Source organism: Delphinapterus leucas, chromosome 8 (genome assembly GCF_059928025.1).
Source record: "Delphinapterus leucas isolate spDelLeu-1000000601 "Yukka" chromosome 8, BTC_Dleu_Yukka2, whole genome shotgun sequence".
Taxonomy (NCBI): Eukaryota; Metazoa; Chordata; class Mammalia; order Artiodactyla; family Monodontidae; genus Delphinapterus; species Delphinapterus leucas.
The window spans coordinates 19,677,652-19,700,862 of NC_143136.1; positions in this window are offsets into that span (position 1 = coordinate 19,677,652).

Below are 23,211 nucleotides of genomic sequence, written 5' to 3' on the forward strand. Positions count from 1 at the left end.
AATAAATTGAAACTTGATTTTTGTCCATTTAGGATGTCAATTGTAATCCCCAGGGTAACCACTAAGATAATAGCTAAAAAAATGTATAGAAAAGGAAATGAAGAAGGTATCAAAACTGTACACTAGAAAAATCAATCGAAAGTAGGGTGTATTCAAGGAAATAAAGAAAAAAGTTTAAGATATAAAGAAAACAAATAGCACAATGGTAGAAGTCAGTCCTTTATTATCAGTAATCATTTTAAATGTAAACGGATAAGGTCAATTTATTAAAAGATGGAGATTAGCAGAATGTACAAAAATCTGTGATCCAGCTATATGCTGCTTACAAGAAACTTTAGAAGCAAAGACAGAAATAGGTTGAAATGATTGGAAAAATATATTCTATGCAAATAGTAGCTACAAGAGAGCTGGGGTGGCTATACTAGCATCAGACAAAATAGATTTTAAGTTAAAAGTTGTTACAAGAGACAGAAGAATGCTGTATATTGATAAAAGGATCAATTTATTGAGAAGATACAGTAATTATAAACATATACACCCAAAATATAAGAATCAAATACTGACAGAATTAAAGAGAGAAATAGATAATTCTACAATAACAGTTGGAGTTGGCCTTCAATATCTCACTTTAAATAATGGCTTGAGTATCTAGACAGAAGATCAATAAGGAAATAGAGGACTGGAAGAACATTATAAATCAAGTAAACCGAACGTACATGTACAGAACATCCCATCCAACAACAGCAGAAATACATTCTCCTCAAGTGTACGTGGAACATTCTCCAGGATAGACCATATGTTAGGCCATAAAAAAATCTCAATGAATTTTAAAAGATCAAAATTGTACAAAATATTTTCTTCAACGACTGGAGAATGAAACTAGAAATCAGTAACAGAAGAAAACTGAAAAATTCACAAATGCATGGAAATTGAGCAACACATTCTTTAACAACCAGTACATTAAAGAAGAAATTACTAGGGAAATTAGAAAATACTTTGACATGGATGAAAATGAAAACATAATATACCAAAACTTATGGGATGCAGTGAAAGCAGTGCTCAGAGGGATATTTACAGATCAACACCCTAACTTTATACCTTAAGAAACTAGGAAAAGAAGAGCAAACTAAACCCAAAGCTAGCAAAGGAAGGAAATGATAAAGTTTAGAGCATATATAAATTAAATGGAGAATAGAAAAACAATAGAGAGAACCAATAAAACCAAAAGAAAAGTTTTTTTTAAAAAAGATCCAACAAAATTGACAAACTTTTAGCTCAACTAAGAGAAAAAAAGAGAAGATGCAAGTAACTAAAATCAGAAATAAAAATGAAGATCTAACAGGAAAGGATTATAAGAGAATATTATAAACAATTGTATGCCAACAAATTAGATAATCTAGATGAACAAATTTTTTAGAAATGCACAAATTACCAAAACTCACTCAAGAAGAAATAGCAAATACCAACAGACTTCTAACAAGTAAAGATATTGAATCAATAATCAAAAACCTCACAAGAGGGGCTTCCCTGGTGGTGCAGTGGTTGAGTCCGCCTGCCGATGCAGGGGACACGGGTTTGTGCCCCGGTCTGGGAAGATCCTACATGCCGCGGAGCGGCTGGGCCTGTGAGCCATGGCCGCTGAGCCTGCGTGTCTGGAGCCTGTGCTCCTCAACTGGAGAGGCCACAACAGTGAGAGCCCCGTGTACAGCAAATACAAACAAACAAACAAAAAAACCTCACAAGAAAGAAATGTCCAGGACCAGGTGGCTTCACTAGTGAATTCTGATAAACATGTAAAGAATAATTAATACTGACTCTATCCAAACTCTTCCAAGAAACAGAAGAGGAAGGAAAACTTCCTAACACATTCTATGAGGCCAGCATTACCTTGATACCAAAGCTAGACAAAGGTACCACAAGAAAAGCAAATTACAGACCAGTATCTTTTATGAGTATAGATACAAAAATCTTCAACAAAATGCTAGCAAGCCAAACCCAAGAGCACGTTAAAAGGATTGTATACCACAACCAAGTGGAATTTATTCCAAGAATGCAGGGTGGTTCAACATAAGACAATAAATCAATGCGATACAGAACATTAAGAGAATGAAGGAAAAGAATAAAGAACATCTCAATAGATGCAGGAAAGGCATTTGACAAAATACAGCACCTTTTAATGATAAAAATACTCAGAAAGCTAGGAACAAAAGGGAATTTCCTTAACACAATAATGGACATTTATGAAAAAACCCACAACTAACATCATACACAGTTATGAAAGACTAAAAGCTTTCCCCCTCAGATCAGGAACAAGACAAAGATATCTGCTTTCACCATTGCTATTTAGCATTGTACCAGAAGTCCTAGCAGAACAATTAGGCAATAAAAATAAAGAAAAGACATCCACACTGGAACACAAGAATTAAACTATCTCTATTTGTGCTTTGGTTTTGTTTTGTTTTTGGCTGCACTGTGCGGCATGTGGGATCTTAGTTCCCAGACCAGGGATTAAACCTGTGCTCCCTGCAGTGGAAGTGCAAAGTCCCAGCCACTGGACCACCAGGGAATTCCCTAAACTATCTCTATTTGTGGATGACATGATTCTATATAAAGAAGATCCCATAGAATACACACACACACACACACGTGCGCACACACACACACACACCCCAGCTAGAGCTAATAAGTGAATTCAGCAAAATTTTAGGGAACAATATCAACACACAGAAATCAGTTGCATTTCTATACATCAGCAATAAACAATCCGAAAAGGAAATTAAGAAAACTTTATTTCCAATAGCATCTAAAAGAATAAATTACCCGGGAATAAGAATAGCCAAGGAGGTGAAAGACTTGTACACTAAAAACTACAAAACATTGCTAAAAGAAGTTAAGACCTGAATCAGTGGAAAGACATCCCATGTTCATGAATTGAAACACCTAATATTGTTAAGCTGGCAATATTCTCGAAAGCAACCTACAGATTCAATGCAATCCCTAAAAAAATTCCAGTAGCCTTATTGCATAAATGGAGAAGCTGATCTTCAAATTTATAGGGAACTGCAAGGGCCTCTAAATAGCCAAAACAATGTTTTTAAAAAAGCAAAACAAAATCAGAGACTCACACTTCCTGGTTTCAAAACTTACTACAAAATGGGACTTCCCTGGTGGTACACTGGTTAAGACTCCATGCTTCCACTGCAGGGGGCATGGGTTTGATCCCTGGTTGCAGAGCTAAGGTTCCATATACCATGCAGCATGGTCAAAAAAAGAAAAAAGAAAAGAAAAGAAAGAAAAAACTTACTTCAGAGCTACAGCAATCAAAACAGTGTGACACTGCCATAAAGGCAGACATATATAGACCAGTGGAATAGAATTGAGAGTTCAGCAATAAACCCAACACCTATGGCCAACTGACTTTTGACAAGGGTGCCAAGGCCATTCAATGGGGGAAAGAAGAGTCTCTCTTTAACAAATTGTACTGGGACAACTGGATAACCTCATGCAAAAGAAGGAAGTTGTACCCTTACCTCACTCCTTATACAAAAATTAATTTAAACTGGATCAACAACCTAAATATAAATGCCAAAACTATAAAACTATTAGAAGAAAACATAGGGGTAGAATCTTTAGAACCTCAGATTTGTCAATGGATTCTTAGACTTGACACTAAAAGCAGAAGCAACAAGAGGAAAAAATAAATTGTTCTTCATCAAAATTAAAAACGTGATAGACACATACAAGCTGTACCTCTAAACCTGAGGTGAGTCAGCTAAGAGCTCTCATTAGGTATAGTCAGCTGACAGTCTAAATATGAATAATGCTATTGGTTGTGCTATTTACAGAAAATTAGAGATTTATTTAAATTTTAAGTGGTTTCATGTGCCTCCCAAGAAGTTATCTGCTTTAGAAAAATCACATGTATTGAGCCTCTCATTTTGGCATAAAAAGAGAGACACACCACTTTTATTAATAGACAATTTCTCCCATTTCTACTGAATAAATGTTGAATTGAAGGAACGGCAAAGCATTTGCTTGCCTGGGATGCTTTCATGTCTTGGCCCTGTTCTAATAGGAGGGACAGATGTGACAGGGGAGATCAGGAGGCTGTTCTATTTGTCTGGGTAGGAGATGATGACAGTCTGCTCTGGGTGGAGTAGTGGAGATGGAGAGAATTGGATGTTTTTGAGAGTTATTTCAGTGAAGGAATCAAAAAGTTCTGGTGATAGATTGAGTAGGTGCTGCCTTAATTATCTATACTGAGTAACAAGTTATCAGAAACTTAGCGACCTGAAACAACATCCATTTATTAGCTCACAGTTTCTATAGGTCAGAAGTCCAGGCATAGCTTGACTGGGTCCTCTGCTCAGGATCTCACCAGACTTCAATCCAAGTGCTGAGTGGGGCTGTGAATCAGAGATTCAACTGGGAAAAGATCCACTTCCAAGCTCCCCCAGATTGTTGGCAGAATTCATCTCTTTGCAGCTGTAGCACTGAGCTCCCCATTTTCTTTCTGACTGTCAGAGGGCCCCCCACACTTCCTTGACAAATATGACAGCTTAATTCTTTAAAGCCAACAAGGATGTCTCTCTCACTTCAGCCTGCAGGATGGAGTCTTATAATAATGGGAGCCCTATAATTATGGGATTGACATCCTGTCACCCTCGCAATATAAGACAACCTGAACAAGAGGCTGACGTTCATCACCTTGGCCATATTCTACTGATTAGAAACATGTCACAGGTTCTGCCTTAAGGAGAAGGGATTATACAAAGGCATAACTCAGTAGAGGGGGGTTATCACTTTAGAGTGTGTCCCCCACAGGTAGGATAAGGGAAAGCAAAGTGTCAGCTCTAATATTCAGATTTCTGCCTCGAGCAGGTGGGTGGAAATTGTGCTATTTATTGAGATGAGAGCATGGGGGAGCATGTTGGTTGAGGGCAGATCTTGGGCTCAGTTGTTGACCTGTCAAGTTAAAATGCTCAAGGGCATGAAGGATGCCTATTCTGTTCTTCACTCTTTATCCAGTACCTAGTGTAGTTCCTGCCATATAGTAGGTGCTCAATAGAATGAATGAATGGATGAACGAATGAGCCTGTGAGACATCCAAGTGGAGACAGTGGTAAGCCAATACCTCTTGGAGGTCACTGGTGTTTGTACAATGATTAACACACTGCCTTGGATGAGACTGCCTAGGAAAGAGGGTAGAGGGAGGAGGGCAAGGGTCTCAGGATTGAGTGCTGGGGCCCCCGGTACTGAGAGGTCAGGCTGGAGAGGAAACACTGCCAAAGGATACCAAGAAAGGATGGGCACAAGGGTGTGGTGTCAAAGGCTCCTGAGAAGCCTAGACAGTACCGAGAGGTGTCCATGGGGAGAACTGGTTTTGGCGGAGTGGTGGAGCTAAGGAGTGGACAGGAGGTAAGGAAAGGGAGGGCAAGCCAACAATTCTTTCTAGAAGTCTGGCTGTAGGGGAGGAGAGATTGAATGATAACTGGAGAGAGAGGTCATCCACTATAGAGATCAGCCAGGTTCTGATGTTGAGAGAGGGCAGCTCAAGGCAGGTGCTGGGGCTAGACCAGCTTTCTTGGTCAGAGTGGTAGAGAACATCTTCTCTGCTGATCTCATGGTCTTGCTTTTATACTACTTTCTCTATCACGTTTTTTATTGTAGTCAAGCTAACACATTTCTTTAAGAATGTTAAGGATGGAAAATACACTCAAGAGGTCTCTTTCCTTCCCCTTTTCCTTCTTTCCTCCCTTCCTTCCTTCCTTCCTTCCTTCCTTCCTTCCTTCCTTCCTTCCTTCCTTCCTTCCTTCCTTCCTTCCTTCCTTCCCTCCATTAGTATGGAAGACACTTGAGCAGTTTTCATTGAGGACTAGTAGGCTGCAAAAGAGAAGAAGTTGAAGGTAAAGCAAAGATGGTAATTAATAGTGTGAGGCTTCTGAGAGAACGGTGGGCAGACTGACGGTAGGGCACGAACTGGCTTCGTGGTGGCTGAGGGACACAACTCCTCTGTGGCACAAGCAAGGAGGAAGGCGTGCGGTGGGCCCAGTGAAAGTATTGGTTTGGTGTCAGGAAGTAGAGGGAGGTTTCCAGGGCTTAGGTCCAAGTGCCTTTTGTGTCCACCCCCATCCGCGAGACACAACTTTTCATGTAATAAACTTAATATTTGTTGAATAAAAGAATACGTGCAGAAATCCTTTAAAGGACAGCATAAATAGCATTTGTCTTCCTTGATTTTTCAAAATGAAATACTTATTGACTTTAGTTATCCTACAGATAATACATGCTCCTTATAAAAAATGTAAATAATATAGAAAATTTCCCTTGAAATTCTCCCCCACAGAGATAACACCTGTAAATGGTGAGCATCTACCTTGCCAGTGGGTTATACATTAAACAAAAGAGGATCACCTTATACGTGGAATTGGGTGAGCTGTTTTTCTCACTTTAACGTTGTATCCTTTGTGTCAATACATAAAGACTGTCCTTATCTTTCATAACACCTGCTTGCTATCCACCTCTGAGTCTCATACATTTATTTAACAAAAACCCTTTGATAATCATGTAGGTTGTTGCTAATTTTTCAGTACAGCTTTGCACACCTGCACCATTATTTTATTAAAATAAATTTAGAGGAGGGCAGCACATATGCACATTTCAAATTTTGATACCCATCTCCAAATTGCCCTCCAAAGGACTGTGCCAATTTAAGCTTCCATCAACAGGATGTCAGGTTGCCTGTTTCCACACACTCTTGCCAACAACCGGCTATTAGAAATCTTTTTAATCCTGTCCATCTAAGTGAAAAATGAATCTCGTTTTAATTTGCTTGGATGTAGTTATTAGTGAGGTTTGACATCTTGAATATGAATTTTGGCCATTAACAAGTCTTCTTTTATGGAGTGCTTCTTTGTGCCTTTTCTTTTCTATTTGGCTTGTAATATTCTTACTTATTTCTAAATAATCCATAGTTTAATAATACTACTCTTTCTCCAGCATGTTGCAAATCGTTTTTTCCATTTTGTTATTTGTCTTTTAGCTATGCTGTTGATTTGCCTTGCTATACAGAGATTTTTCATTTTCACATCAATTTTCTCAATTTTTTAAAAAAATGGTTTTTGTCACTGGCATAGTACTAAGAAAGTTGATTGTCACATCAAAATTATTGAAAAATTCTTCTGTTTTCTCTATTAGTTTGTCGTTTATCATTTTTTAGTTAAACTTTTATCTGTTTCTGCTTATTTTTAATGACAAGAGCAATATATGAGTACATCCTAGTCACTTCCTTAGAAGTGATCACTGCTATTCGATCAAGGTCTGTGCTTTCAAACTCTTATATGTTCATATGAAGATACACACACATATTCAATATAAATGGCATCATTCTATATGTGTTATTTATAACTTGTTTTTTCATTGAACAGTGTTTAAATATTTCCTTGTCAGTACCTATGGATTGATTTCTTTCCTTTCTTTCCTTTCTAACTGCTGAATGATAGTTTATTGTATGAATATACCATAAATTGTGTTTTTTATAAAATATTTGTCTGCAATTCATCTGAATTTGTGTGTGTGTGTGTGTTGTGTAGAGTGAGAGATATAACTTATAACTTATAATTTTTCCCAATAATTTTCCAACTATCTTAATACCATGTGTTGAATAACCCATCTTTCCTCTACTGACTTGAAATGTTACTTTATAGTTGAGTGAACACTAGATTGACAATGTTGGGAGATGGGCATAGCAAAGTGCTCAGGAGAATATGAAGGCCTTCCTCTTCTGCTGTACCAGCTGTACTAGCTGGCCTGGCATTCTTGTTTCTCCCCTGGCCATGTAGCTTGCTCTGAACAGACATGAAGGGCTGACCAATATTCCCTAGTTGTTTTATACCCATGTACAGAGAAATCTTAGCTTTGAAACGGGGCCATTTCTCCTTCTTCTTCACCATCATCATCCATCCTGTATAAGGTTGTGGTAGACCTGCCAACTATTTCCATCTCCCCTGAGTTACTTGAGGTGTGTACGGCCTTATGCACCATGTGACTCAGGGGAAGACCCTCATCTATAACATTCCCTCCTGGAAATCTGGAACAGGAATATCTAGTCATCTGGCTTTGCTTTCGCAAAGTGCTCCACTGGTAAAAACGAGATGATTTGGGGCGGTACGTAGTGAATCTGTTTTAATTTAATTAAATTATAATTTTAAAATTATTATTCTTTTTTACTTACATTGTAAAGGATACGAATGAACAGCCAGGTGAACAGGCAACGTCTAGAAGTGTCCTGAGAGCAGGATCTTCCCTGTGGAGCTGGGGTGTACCACCCTCATGGCCGGTAAATGTACTCAGCAATCCAGAAACTGTTTTAATTTTAATCGTTACATTTATTTATTTATTTTATTCTAATGGGTATTAAAAAAAAATGACACACACGAGAGCACAAGGCTTAAAATAGGTATTTAATTTAACACAAGTGAATAAATGTAAAGAACACTGTATTTGAGTGGACATGGCAAAATGCTACAGAAGGTTTGAGGATGATTGAAGTTTGGAAAATCCCAAATTAGATGGCAGTATTATCAGTCAAGAGTGCCCTCAGGGGAATTCCCTGGTGGTCCAGTGGTTAGGACTCTGGGCTTTCACTGCCGAGGGTAAGGTTCGATCCTTGGGTGGGGAACTAAGATCCCACAAGCTGTGCGGTGGCCAAAAAAAAAAAAAAAAGAGTGCCCTCAGATGCAAGTAACAAAAACCTAACTCATGGTGGCTTAAAAGCATGGAGGTGAGGTTTTAAAAAGAAGTTGGTTTTTGTCTTTGTTTTTTGGGTTTTGTTATTTTACACATAATTTCCACTTGGACAATGTTGGTTCAGGGGCTCGATGATGTCTGAGGGTGAAAGACCTCTCTGTGATTCTTTTGGCCTTTTCCTCATGGTCCCATGATGGCTGCTGCTGCTGCTCTGGCTATCACAACCAAAAGGAAGAAAAAGGAAGAGGTGGCACAAAGCAGTTTCTTGCCTTTTGTCAGGAAAAGCAAGAGCTTTCCCAGAGTTCCCAGCAGTCTTCTCCTTAAGCCTCATTTGCCAGAACCGTATAAATGGCCACTGCCATTTGAACTTCCACTGCCAAAGTGGACTGTAGATTGTTGTAATTGGCTTAGACCATCCTCATCAAACCGAGGTCCTCTTAGTGAGGAAGGGATGGGAACGGGTGGTGGGTAGACAACTGCAGTGTCTGCCATATGGGGATGTGTGGACCTGCAGAGAGAAGCAGACATGGGACACCATCTGCCCCCAAAGAGATGCTACTGTGGAACGAATGTCAGGCTCTCAGCTCCAATCCCTAAATGACCAACTGTACTTCATTTCCTGTTCTTGCAAGTTGGCAAGATTGCCTGTTGTATCATTTCCATAAACCATCTTTGACTTGAGCTAGTGAGTGGGTTTTTATTCATTATAGCCCCAAGCAGTTTTTTTTTTTTTTTTTACTGAAGTATAGTTAATTTACAATGTTGTGTTAGTTTCAAGTGTACAGCTAACTGACTCAGTTTTATATAGATATATATTTTTTTCTTTTCTATTATAGGTTATTACAAGATATTGAATATAGTTCCCTGTGCTCCAAGCAGAGTTTTTGACATGTGTTAAAGTGTGTTTTCTCGTTTGTTCTTTACAGCAGTTACTAGAATCCTTATTTTACACAAGAGGAAAAAGAAGCTCTGAGGTTAACTTGCTCAACTTCATGTGACTTTAACAGGTTTTCTGACAACTAATATATTCTTTATGCCATCTCTGTATTTTTTAGAGGACCATCTTTAAAGGGGAAGTGTTTATTCCTTAAATAGCATCAAGAGGACAAAGGAATAAGTACATGAGAGAGGGAGCTTCCTTGGGGGCTGGTCAATGTCACCCATCAGCTCTGTCCCTGGCTTAAATCAAAAGGCAGAAGGCAGCCTAACTCTGTCACGCATCTGGGTTTCAGAGACCTAGGGAATGTTTAGTTTTCTGCTTGTCTATTTCCAAACTTCATGCATGTAATTTATTGTCCTGATTACAATTTAACGTGGTTAGAGGATGTGAGACATCCAAGTTACAGATCTGTGTGAGAAGCACAAGAGAAATCAAATGCATTTGGGAGCTGTGGTCTTCCTCCCTTCTCACACCAGAGTCGCTCCGTGGGTGACCTCAACCAGCCATGATTTTAACCACCACCAAGACAGTGCTGACTCTCAAGATCTTGATTCATCCTGGTCCAGCGGAAATCATTACCTCCTCTCCCTAAACTTGATGTTTTTCTTGCATTCCCTATCTTGGCAAATGGTAGAGCCATCTACACAGTCATGCCAGGACGTCATCTCCCCCACATGCAAACCCTTGCCACATTATGTAGATTCTTTCCTCTAAATCACGCTGTAATACGCCCCTTCTTTCCTTCCCCGAATGCTTCAGTTCAGCCCTTCATTCCCTTTCAGAGGATGGTGGCTGCCATCCCCTGGATTTGGTGATTTCCAAGTTCGTTGGAAAACCTGGGGCACTTGCTAATCATCTAGATTCCTAGGCCCTTCTCCTAGACTTTGAGTCAATAGGCCTGGGGTAGGGCCCTGGAATCTGTATGCTTAACAAGCGTCCCAGGGAATTTTTCCAAGCAATGGGCAGCACTGATACCTCACTGGTCTCCCTGCCTCAGGTCTCTCCCTTGTCAATCTAGCTCTGCTCCGCTGCAGAATTATCTTCCTAAAATGTACCAGAGGCTTTTTTTTTGTGCTGCACAAAACTCAGACTCTGTAACTTTATAAACAGGGTGTGATTTAGTCACTACCTCCCTCTCCAGTCTCATTTCCTGCCTTTCCTGGACTTTAATAATACAAACTGTTCATCAGATTTGAGGATCCCTTTGCTTTTTCACTGCTCAATGCCTTTGCCTATGTTGTTCTTTCTGCCTGGGCAGTCCACCTTCCCCAGGTCTACCTGGAAAACTCCTATCCATCCTGCAAGACCCAACTCAAGTGTTCCCTCTTCCCTGAAGATTTCCTTGCCCCCTTTGGAGCTTGAGCATATGTTTATTATTGCAGCTGCCTCACTGAAGTCTCTGTGGCAGAGTCGCTGCTTAGCCCACAGGTACAGGTAGTATTTGTAGTTGCAGGTGCTCGTTAAACAACTACTGAATAGATAGCTTTTTCTCTGTGAGAGGAAATTTAGTGAAAGCAAATAGGGCAATTTCCAGGAAAATAGTATTCCCACTCTTTCCCCTGTGAGTCTAAACTCTATAGAGTTTCTTACTGTGAAAAGCAGTCCTTATTCTATCTGTTTACATTTGCAAATTCAATACGTTAAACTGTGTAATAACGGTCAACATTTACCTGGTGCCCATTGTGTGCTAGAAACTTTGCATTCACCACTTCACTTATCCTACAGATGAAAAAACTGAGGCTCACAGGTGAATTAAGTTGCCCAGGATCACAAAATTGGTAAGTGCTGGGATTGGTACAATGCTATTCTGCCTCTTCCAGAGATTTATGTAATAACCACTGGGATATGCCATATGTGTTTAGGATAAAACATCCCTGTATTGAGGGGTGCAGGTAATGTAAGTGAGTGAAGCGGTGTGGGCATGAGGCAATAAGGAGGGGTGTGGAGTGTGGCAAACCGGAGGGTGTACACTCTGCTTCAAGGAGGTAGCCAAGACTTAGTGCCAGCTGACCTGCCTCCCCAGGATTTTTGTGAAAAATTTCTAACATGTAGCAAAGCTGAAAGAATTTTACAGTGTATGCCTATCTACCTAGTACCTAGATTCTACTATGAACATTTTACCTGCTTTATCTCATATCTATCCATTTATTCATTAATCAATTTTATTTTTTCTACTGTAAATATTTCAAAGTAAATTGCACGCACATCTCCCTATATACACCAGTATGTACATTAACTAGAGATCAATATTTGTTTTTAGTTTTTAGATATAAAATTTATGTACAGTGAAATGCACAGACCTTCAGTGCATATTCACTAAGTTTTGACAAATAACGTGCTCCTGTCATCTAAATTTCCATTGAGAAGTATCCCCCAATCTAGAAAACATCACCATCATTCCCAAAATAGCCTCACGTTCCTCCTAAGTTTGTCTCTGCTTCCATCCCCCTAAGGTAACAACTGTTTTGATTATTTTTCTTTCATAAATTAGTTTTGCCTGTTCTAGAACTTTATAAAAGCAGAATCATACAGTATATACTCTTTTGTGTAAGACTTCTTTCACTCAGCATAAAGTTTTAAAGATACATCCATGTTGTTGAGTGTATCAGCAGCTCTTTCCTTTCTGTTGCTGAGAAGTATTCCATTGTATTTGACTTATGAACATACCACAGTTTGTTTATCCATCTTCCTATGCATGGACACCTGGGCTGTTTCTAGTTTTTGGCTATTATGAATAAAGCTATTAATATTTTTGCACAAATATGTTTGTGGACATGTATTTCCACTTCTCTGGGTATATTCTTAGGAGTGGAATTGCTGGGTCATAGAGGAGGAGTATGTTTAGTTTTATAAAAAAACTGCCAGACCTTTTAACAAAGTGGTTGCACCATTTTACATTCCCATCAACAATGTATGAGAATTCCAGTTGCTCCACATCCTCACCAGCACTTGATATGATCATTTAAACATTTTTTTGAGTCATTCTGGTGATTACATAGTGGTATTTCCATTGTGGTTATAATCTGCATTTCCCTGATGACCAATGATGTTGAACACTTTTCATGTATATATTAGTCATTTGTATATTGTCTTTTGTGAAGTATCTGTTCCAATCTTTTGCCCATTTTGGGGAGAGTTGCTTGTGCTTCATTATTTTTGGAATTCTTTGTATATCCTTGATGCCAGTCACATACATGTTTTACAATTATTTTCTCCCAGCTTGTGGCTTGTTTAATACTTTTTACAATGGTGTCTCTTTTGATGAACATAAAATTAAAATTTTGACAAAGTCTAATTCACCAAAAAAATTTTAAAGGTTATTGCTTTCTTTGATTTGTAAAAAATAGTTTGCTTACGCCCAAGTCATGATATTCATCTACATTTTTCTCTAAAAGCTTTGCAGTTTTAGCTTTTACATCTAGACCTAGGATTCATCTCAACATAATATTTGTGTATAATGTAGGGGTCAAAGATCATATTTTTCCATATCTAGTTATTCCACCACCATTTTATGGATGAAATTTTCCTTTCCCCATTTGATTGCTTTGACACTTTTGTTGAAAATCAAGTGATGGTGTGAGTGTGGTTCTCCTTCTAGGATCTCCTTTATGTACCAACTTTAGCTGATTTTTGCCATGGGCTCAGTATTGTCCCATCTTCCAAATTTTAGAAGAGAGGATAGAAATCCAGTTTTCTTTTAATGTGAAAAAGTTTAAATTTTAATAGGTTGAAAATCAATTCTAATTTAAATGGACAAACAAAGAAACCAAACCTGTGTAGCCAAGGAAACTCATCTGCAGGCTGATCGGGTCCGTGGCATGGAGACTAGGAGAGGTAATTTCAGCAGGAAGCTGGTTATACTATCTATGTTCAAGTATAAATCAAGGGCCTTACTTTGTTTTTTCTTTGAGGTTGAAGAATATATTTTGAATAAATCAAGGAAGTATAAGTTTGTGCAACTATTATTTCACTAAGATAATTAGTTATCTATTATTATAATACTTAAAGTTTAAATATAGAAATATGTCATTACGGAATTTGCATATCAACATACTCATTTAATTTTCTGAAAAATTTCCTTCAAATATGTTAAAAAAAATTTTTTTTAAATTGAAGTATAGTTGATTTAAGGGCCTTATTTTAAGGGAAAGAAAGTGGGAATGTTGCCAGGGAAAGTAGGTGGGTTTCAATAGTCCAAGAGAGTCCATGAGAATTCACTGCCAGGGCGAGTTTAAAACCCAGAGCCTGAAACAACAAGGTCCTACTGTATAGCACAGAGAACCATATTCAGTATCCTATGATAAACCATAATGGAAAAGAATATTATGTATAACTGAGTCAGTTGCTGTACAGCAGAAATTAACAGAACATTGTGAACAATAAATATTGTACTTCAATAAAAAAAAAGGTCAAAAAAAAAAAAAAAGCCCCAGGGCCTGAGGTTTCTTTGGTGCCTAGGAGAGTCGGGAAGGACAGCAGCGGAGCTATTTGGAATTGCATCTAGCAACAATACAGAGAGAGGGCCTGGTGGGAGACAAGAGAGTCCAGGACACCCTTGATTGCAACGGAGGGGAGAGTGTAAGCAGCTAGACAGACCAGTGACGGGAGAGGGACAAGGACAAAGAGAGTCCAGGGTGAGCTGACTTGGAGTTAAGGGTCTGGAGAGATGGGAACTAAGAGAAGTGACAGGCCTCTAGGCCCAGGCCCAGGAAGATGCTTCCTGGAGTTGGCTGAGGCCTCTTCGGCTCACTGGGTGGAAGGTGAGACAGCAGCCAGAAGACATACAAGTGCGGATGCCAGAGCTTCAAGGATAGCTCCCAGCAGCACGACATACTTCCCACTCCCATGGTTAAGTTACTGGCTTTTAACATGTTAAGATTATATTTCACACTTAAAACTTAGAACGGGAACCATGTCACATGTTTCAAAAATAAAAAAAATTAAAAGCTATTGATGAAAAGTCTTCTTCCACCTGCCTTCCATCTGCCCAGTTCCCATCTCCAACCCCTCCACCCCCAGGTAAACATTTGTGCTGTTTATTTGTATTGCAACCAAGGATGCTACTTTGGCTGCCCCGTCTGTCAGACAAAATGTTGATTATGCTGATTGAGCCACACAGAGTAGAGCTTAGTGCAGCTGGCAGCATATAAGAGAACATGAGCAAGTCTGCATTAAAGACAGAAGTTTGGGGCTTCCCTGGTGGCGCAGTGGTTGAGAGTCTGCCTGCCGATGCAGGGGACACGGGTTCGTGCCCCGGTCCGGGAAGATCCCACATGCCGCGGAGCGGCTGGGCCTGTGAGCCATGGCCGCTGAGCCTGCACGTCCGGAGCCTGTGCTCTGCAACAGGAGAGGCCACGGCAGTGAGAGGCCCGCGTGCAGCTAAATAAATAAATAAATAAATAAAGACAGAAGTTTGTTAGAACTTGCTAGAACCTTGTCTTATGAATATGTAAGAGAGTGCTATCAGGGAAGGAGATCATTCTCCTCAAACTGGGACATGGTGGTTGTTATGGAGTGAATGTTTGAGTCCCATCAAAATTCTTTTTTTTTTGGAAGAAAATCCAAGATGGCTGTAACGGAGATCAATCACTTCCCGCGATTACATTTTAGTAGAATTAGAAAAAAGTAACAAAAGTTGGAGTAAACCAGTAGGTCTTTCCCCAGACACTGAATCTGCCAGGGCCATCAAAATTCATGTGTTGAAGTCCTAACCCCCAATGTGATGGTATTTTGTGGTGCTGGTGGGGTCTTTGGGATGCAACTAGGTTTAGATGAAATCATGAGGGTGAGGGGTCCCCTCCCCTCCTCAAGTGATGGGATTAGTCTCCTTATAAGAGGAGGAAGAGGCCAGAGCTCTTCCTGTCTCTGCACAGAAGGCGGCGGTCTGCAAGCCAGGAAGAGAGCTCTCACCAAGAACCCTACCGGGAATTTCAGTCTCCCAAACTGTGAGAAATAAATATCTGTTGTGTAAGCCACTGAGTCCACAGTATTTTGTGATGGCAGCCCCAGCTGACTAAGACAATTTTGGAATTTTGGAGAACCAAAAAGTGAGCTATAAGAAAGCTGTGAAAAGATTTTCCGTTGTCTGAAATAATACCTTTTAATTGCTTTGCCAAGTGTGTCCAAACGTGCTGTGTTTAAAAGTGTGGGTTCACACAAAGAGGCTGAGAACCGCTGGTCTGGAGGAAGGGTCTGCGGAGGAAGGGGGATGGCCACAGGGCCAGCTATTCATGAAGCCTGTGACAAATTTGTGAGATACGACCTAGCGGGTGGTAAACTTCACCTGCTCATCTCAAGCCGCGCTCACGCTCTGGCAATTGCTAAACTCTCATCTGGGAGGACGTTGAGGGGAGAATGAATGTATGCGAAAAGGTTTGCAGACCTTAAAAGGTGGTGTTACGTTCTAGACATTGGCTGCCTAATCCAACTTCTAGCGGGTAGAGGGTATTTCCACGTGGATTATTTCACTGCCCGCCCCGCCCCTCGCCTGCCTGCCGGCCCCCTCGCCGTGTTTGGTTTGAATTGAAGGTAATGCTGCCCTCTTCTGGATTTATCTTGAAACTACAGTTCCTGGCCACCAGTAGTAGGTGTTTTTTTTCCCACTCTTGCTAGATCTCAGGTGCTGTCAGCATCGCGAGGGGTCTCATGCTGTCCAAAGCCATGATGGGGTCCACTTTCCCTCCAGGGTAATTTCCCAGAGGCCAGATGCGAGATAAACAGAAGGCAAGCCACTCGTGGGTCTCCCAGTGTCTAGAAATATAACCCATCTTTCTTTCCTTTTCTTTCGTCAACAACTTTTTATGGCACCCTAATTGCCAAGCTGTCTCATAGGCACTTGGGATACAGTGATAAAAATAGATAAGGATCACTGCCCCCGTGAAGCTTATGTTCTAGAGAGGAGACAGACAATAAACAATAGAGTCTATAGTAAACAAGTAGATTATATAGTATGTTAGAAAGTGTTAAGTGCTGTGGGGGAGGAACGTGCAAAATAAAGCGGGGTTAGGGACACCCAGCAATGGTGATGCAACTGTAAATAGGTGGACAGGCTGGGCCCCATTGAGAAGGTAGCATCTGAGCAAACACTTGGAGGAGGCGAGGGAATTACCCGCAGGAGCATCTACAGAAGAGCATTACCAGAAGCGTGAACTGTGGAGGCAATGCCCTAAGGCAGGAGCAAAGCCATCAGGCCAATGTGGCTGGAGCAGAGCTCTAAGGGACAAAAGAGGATACGATTAGAGAGTATTATGGACTGAATTGTGTCCCTTCCCCCAAATTCATATGTTGAAGCCCTAACCTCCACTACATCAAAATGGGACCTTATTAAGAATCCGCCTGCCAATGCAGGGGACACAGGTTCGAGCCCTGGTCCGGGAAGATCCCACATGCCACGGAGCAACTAAGCCCGTGCACCACAACTACTGAACCCGCGTGCCACAACTACTGAAGCCCGCATGCCATAACTCCTGAAGCCCACGCGCCTAGAGCCTGTGCTCCACAACAAGAGAAGCCACCACAATAAGCCCGCACACCGCAACAAAGAGTAGCCCCCGCTCGCTGCAACTAGAGAAAAGCCCGCGGCAGCAATGAAGACCCAATGCAGCCAAAAAAACCACAAAAATAAAAAAATAAATAAAAAAAAAGTCAATAAAGCAAAATAGGTAACAACGTTAATAGCAAGTATTAACTAAACTCCAGATTTTATCTGGATTTTTCTAGATTTTCCATTATCTCCTCTTTCTGTACCAAGATCCAATCCAGGGTTCCCCATGGCATTCAGTTGGCATGGCTTCCCAATCTCCTTGGTCTGTGATAGTTTTGCTTAGTCTTTCCTTACTTTTCATGACCTTGACAGAGTTGAGGAGTGCTGGCCAGGTATTGTGTAGAAGATGCCCCAATCTGGGCATGTCTGATGTTTTCCTCATGATTAGACGGGGTGATGGGTTTTTGGAGAGACTATCAACGGAGGTGAGGTGCCCTTCTCTTCACATCGTCTCGAGGGTACGTGAGACCCACACAGCATCCCTGGTAGCATCAGCCTTCCTCACTTGGTGAATGAAGGCAGTGTTTGTCTGGTTTCTCCACTGTGCAGTTACTTAAAATGCACTTAAGAAAATGAAAGCAGTAAAATTCATCCTTTGGAGACATTGGAGGGTAGTAAGAAGGCATGACACGATCTGACTTAAAACAAACAGATTACTCTGGCTGGTGTGACGAGAACAGACTGTAGGAGAGAAGGGGCAGACGCAGGGGAGACTGGGAGGTCACCTTAGCGATTTAGGTGAGAAGGGATGGTGGCAGGGGCCAGGGCAATAGCAGTAGAGGAGATGAGAAAGTAGGAGTTGGAATTTATTTTGGTAGAGGCAGCAGAATTTTCTGGTAGATTGAATGTTGGGTGTAAGAGATAAAGACGTGTCAATGATGAGTCCATGAATTCTGGCCTGAGCTGTTGGAAGGATGGAGTTGCCGTCACCTGAACTCAGGTAAAAAGTCCCGTCTGCCGTTTATCTCTTCTCCACTCCTTCAATATTTCACCCACCTAAGAAATATTTATTTGGTGTCTGGGCTGGTTGTATAATTTGCAGGACCCAATGTAAAGTGATAATGCAGGGTCCCTTGTTCAAAAAGCAGGAAAAAGCTTGTTTCTTTCTTCCATGGTCTTTCTCTCAAGGGGACAGAATGGGGAATTCCCCGGTGGTCCAGTGGTTAGGACTCCACGCTTCCACTGCAGGGGGTCTGGGTTTGATCCCTGGTCGGGGAACTAAGATCCCACAAGCTGCATGGTATGCCCCCTTCCAAAGAAAAGGAGCACAGAGTGTTTTTTATTTTCTATCTAATGTTGCACTCCCTGAGGCTTGGGGTATTTGGGGGTGGGGGGAGTGGGAGACTGAGCCCCTTGTCCCAGGGAGGCAACAAGAGGTGGGACTGCACTAGAGCAGAGCTCTAAGCCCCTGTGCATGTTCCATGGCCCTATCAGACCTCAATTACAAAACACAAATTCCAAGATAAAATCATAATTTTGTCTGGCCACAGAGCATTACACCCCAAGCGCAGGGCTCTTCCGAGCGTGGGACCCTGTACTACTGCACAATCACACGTCCACTCCCTGTTTGGCATCTACTAGTATGTGTCACACACTTTGCTGGGCACTATGGATGCAAAATAGAATCCTTTACAGAGGGGCAAGGAGGAAAGGACGAGATGCTTTATTAATCACTGCTCTGTGTCAGACTCTTGCCTATTCCCAGTTTGGTGGGAGAAAGAGTCCTAGAAATGAGTGTATTCCAGTCTGAAAAGTACAATAGTAGAGAACGGGGTGGGTGGTACTGGGCCCCGAGGTGAAGGAGACTGTAGCGGACTGAAGGTTTGAGGAGTTAGGAGGAGGCTGAGTCTTGGGCATCTGATCACCAACCTCGCTGGACAGCCAAATCTGAGGGAGGAGAAGGAAGATGACCATCAGAGTGTTATTTATTTACTTTTGAATGAAAATGCCTGAATACATTTTTTTTCTGATTGCAAAATTAATGCTCATTTTAGAAATTGGGCCACATCAAAGGATATAAGCAAGAAAGCAAATATCCATAATCCCAACACCCAAAGATAACCACTGTTGACATTTCAACTCTTATTTTCTGCCTGTGCACATACATCCATACATTTAGTACAAAATGTTATCATCCTGTACATTCTGCTTCTATTATACATACCTTTCCACAGCATTAATAGTAGCTATACATTATTGTGTTTAATAGAAACATAGTGCTCCATTTTACAGATCTACTATAATCTGTAAAAAAAAGTTTTTTGAAGGGCATTGAAATATTTCCAAATTTTATTATTATAAACAACTCCGAGATAAACTTTATCCTCCCTCTTCCTCCCTGTTCCTACTTCTTTCCTTCTTTCCTTCCCTCACGTAAGTGGGATTGCAGGGTCAGAGGGTTTGCATTTTTTGGTGAGTCTGATACGTATTCACCCAACAGGACTGTATATAGACAGTTAAAAGTCATGGAACATTTATTATCTGCTGGATACTATACTAAGCACTTTAATTTACTCAATGATCCTCATACCAACCCAATGAGCTGGCTCCTGCTTTTAGTCTCATTTTACAGAGGAGAAAACTGAGGCACAGAGTGGGTATCTAGCTTCCCAATGCACACAGCTGGCCAGGGACAGAGCTGGGATTTGCACCGAGGTGATTTGATTCTCGAGCCTGTGATCTTACCCCATTTCATCATCACATAGCTCCATGAGGCAAGTATCCCCATTAAAAAAAAGAATTTATTTATCTGGTTGGTTGCACTGGGTCTTAGTTGCGGCAGGGGGGCTCCCTACTTGTGGCATGCGAACTCTTAGTTGTGGCATTTGGGATCTAGTTTCCTGACCAGGGATCAAACTCGGGCCCCCTCCATTGGGAGCACGGAGTCTTATTCACTGTGCCACCAGGGAAGTCCCAAGTATCCCCATTTTTATGGATAAGGATTTTTTTTTTTTTTTTTTTTTTGCGGTACGCGGGCCTCTCACTGCTGTGGCCTCTCCCGTTGTGGAGCACAGGCTCCGGACGCGCTGGCTCAGCGGCCATGGCTCATGGGCCCAGCTGCTCCGCGGCATGTGGGATCTTCCCGGACCGGGGCACGAACCCGTGTCCCCTGCATTGGCAGGCGGACTCTCAACCACTGCGCCACCAGGGAAGCCCAGATAAGGATATTTTGATACATGCTAAGAAACGTGTCCAAGGTCAAAAACTGTTAAAGGAAAGCCGACGTTTGAATCGTGGTCTGTCTTCCTCCAAAGCAGGGGTTTCTTGGTCCCTCGTGAGGATTTCTGAGTTCATTCAGGAGAGTGTCCTCAGCTGGGGTCTCACCTGCTCACTCTCCAAGGTTCCTCTCTGGCTTCCACCAGAGGCTGGCAACCAGGGCTGGGAGGTCTGCACCCCCAGGACACACCCCTGTCAAGTCCTGCCGTTACCTGACTGTCTGCCTGGACCCAGTGTCACACTGACATTCCTTCCCCTCTCCTCTCATCCTAGATCACTGTCGGGTTCCAGAACTCTCTCAACTGGTCACAGTTTTGGTTGCGTGTACCAGACAACTCCATTTGAACTGGGCTTAACAACAAAGACAATTTATTGGTTTATGTAACTGAAAAGTACACAGAGAAGAAGACCTCTGGGCACGGTATGTTCAGGGCCCTGGCTCTGTTTTTCTGTGATTGTCTCTGTTCTGTCCTCCTCCAAGTGTTAGTTTTTCTCTCTGGATTGGTTTGCCATTTATGGTAGCAAAATGATTTGTGGCAGCAACAAGACTACATACTTGCTTTTCCACAGTCATTAAACAACCATCCTGAACTTGGCTCTGAGTGGGATCATCTTAGGTCACATACTTGCCCTTGAACCTGTCACTATGGCAACGGGGACCATCACCAGGGAGAGGGGGTGAACCTACTCCTCCACCTCCCTTGCCTCTACTTTGGTCCCCAGGTCCAAGTGGATTCTTCTGCAGGGATGAGAAGAGATACTGATGCTGGCATCCAAGCTGACAAAGGGACGAAATAGATATCCTTACAGCTATATTGTGCTGTTCACATGGTCTTGCATAGAAGCTGCCATTTCTAAAAGAGAACGGCAAGAACAGGCCTCTGCATTTTGCCAGAGGACTGGCATTTGGGCTGCACATGTCACAACAATCTTTGTGGCACTGGATGTTCTGCACAGAATGGAAAAATGCTCTCCCATTAGGAACATTATAGATCCATTTAAGAGGGAGCCGTTATAAGTGGAAAGTGACGTACGGAAGATATGTTGGGTGGGCAAACTTGCTGGAACATTTTCAAGTGGGTAAAATTTTATTCCAAGCACATCTGTATGTGCCTTTCCCCCTCCTTCAGTGAAATGCTCTTTCCCACCATGAAGGGAAAGATTCTTTTCAACTCTTGTCCTCCAGATCGTCTTCCCACTGGAGACCTAAATTACCACTATTGCCACCCCCATGCTCATCCAGAGGGGTTGCTTCCCTTTTACTCCTCGGGTTTGAGGGAGTACCAGACCCTTCCCTAGGACGCCAGTGATTAATTGAAATAGACTCGAACGCTGAACCAACTTGACTGAGGGCCTGGGAAAGCAGAAGGGAATTATACACGAAGAGGAGCTTAAAACCAGGTATTAGGTCAGGCTGCTCTCTCCCTGGTCTTTCTCAATGGGTCTCTTCCTTGCAAAGACTTCCCTGTCCAGTGACTGCTGCCCCCTCGTGGCAAATACTCTCTCAGCTTGCATTGAGCGTGTATAGGCTTTTGCAGTACACAACTTGGGCAGTCTGTTTTCTCTTGTGTTTCCTAACTTCTGCTCCAGGAGCTACCTTTTCCCTAGATGATTAATAGGAGTAATGTCTGCTCCCTCAAGAGACTACCCCATCTTCAAGTTCTTTCTAGTCTAGGCATCAGATCACAATTGGTCAACACTTGTAAAAGCAAAGCGTGGGTAACCCCAGGGCAATTGTCTCCTTACACTTCCTGCTATTACTTATAAAGGATAAGAGAACCCGGGAGGAGAGCATGACTTAGTTTAAGAAATATGCTTGCCCGTGGCAGAATTGTAGGTACCAGTGCCATGATAAATTCAGCACTTAGGGTAGGGGCAGGATTTACGCTTGCATAGGTTAGCACCAACTCTAAAGAGTAGAGGATGGTTTGGAAAGGACAGGCAGACCAGCTCGGCTGTACGGAAGCACAGTTTTCAGGCACACCTTATGTAGACTGTGTGGCTTCAAGTGATAGACACCCTGAATCATGGTGGGGATCCACGATGCATGAATCAAAGGAGATATGACTGACGTCATTTATTCTACAACCACTGAGTGAGCACTTACTGTCTCCTGGCAGAAAATTGGAGAGGGTCTCTGGCAGCCCACGGTCTAGTGGGACAGGCTGACTTGTAAACACATCATTACAGAATGATAGGCTTCATGTTATAATGGAGAAGTGACTAAAGTACCAGAGGTAAAGCTAAGGGACAGACATTAGCTGCTGTGAGCAGCTGAGGCAGGTTCCCAGAGATGCCATCCATCATTACTGAGACTGGGGAGAATGACGTGACCCCCACTCCTCCATTCACCGACTGCCTCAGCTCCGATGGTCTCCCTGGGGTCCAGCCAGATTTCCAGGAGGGGCCCCCAGCCTCAGGGCCATTCTAATCAATGATCGTGAGCTGGCAGTGGTTGTACCACGGAGCGACTGGCGGTGGAGGGGGTTTAGTTCTCCCTCCAAAGCTCCACCGACAAAGATTTTGCTTCAGCAAATGTTTCACAATTTTAAAAGATATTTGAAAACTGGTTAGGGCGTGATTTCATGGACCAACAAGCTTTCTCCACCAAAGCTTGCCAAAGAAGTCTAGAGTTTAAGTAATTATTGTGTGCTTGCTGTCCAAACACAGGTCAAGTGCAATCTTCTACATCCTTCCCACTGGGTTGCCCCCGAGTCCTAGTGGAGGACTCCTACAAGGCCCTCCTACTTTGAATTCATTCTGA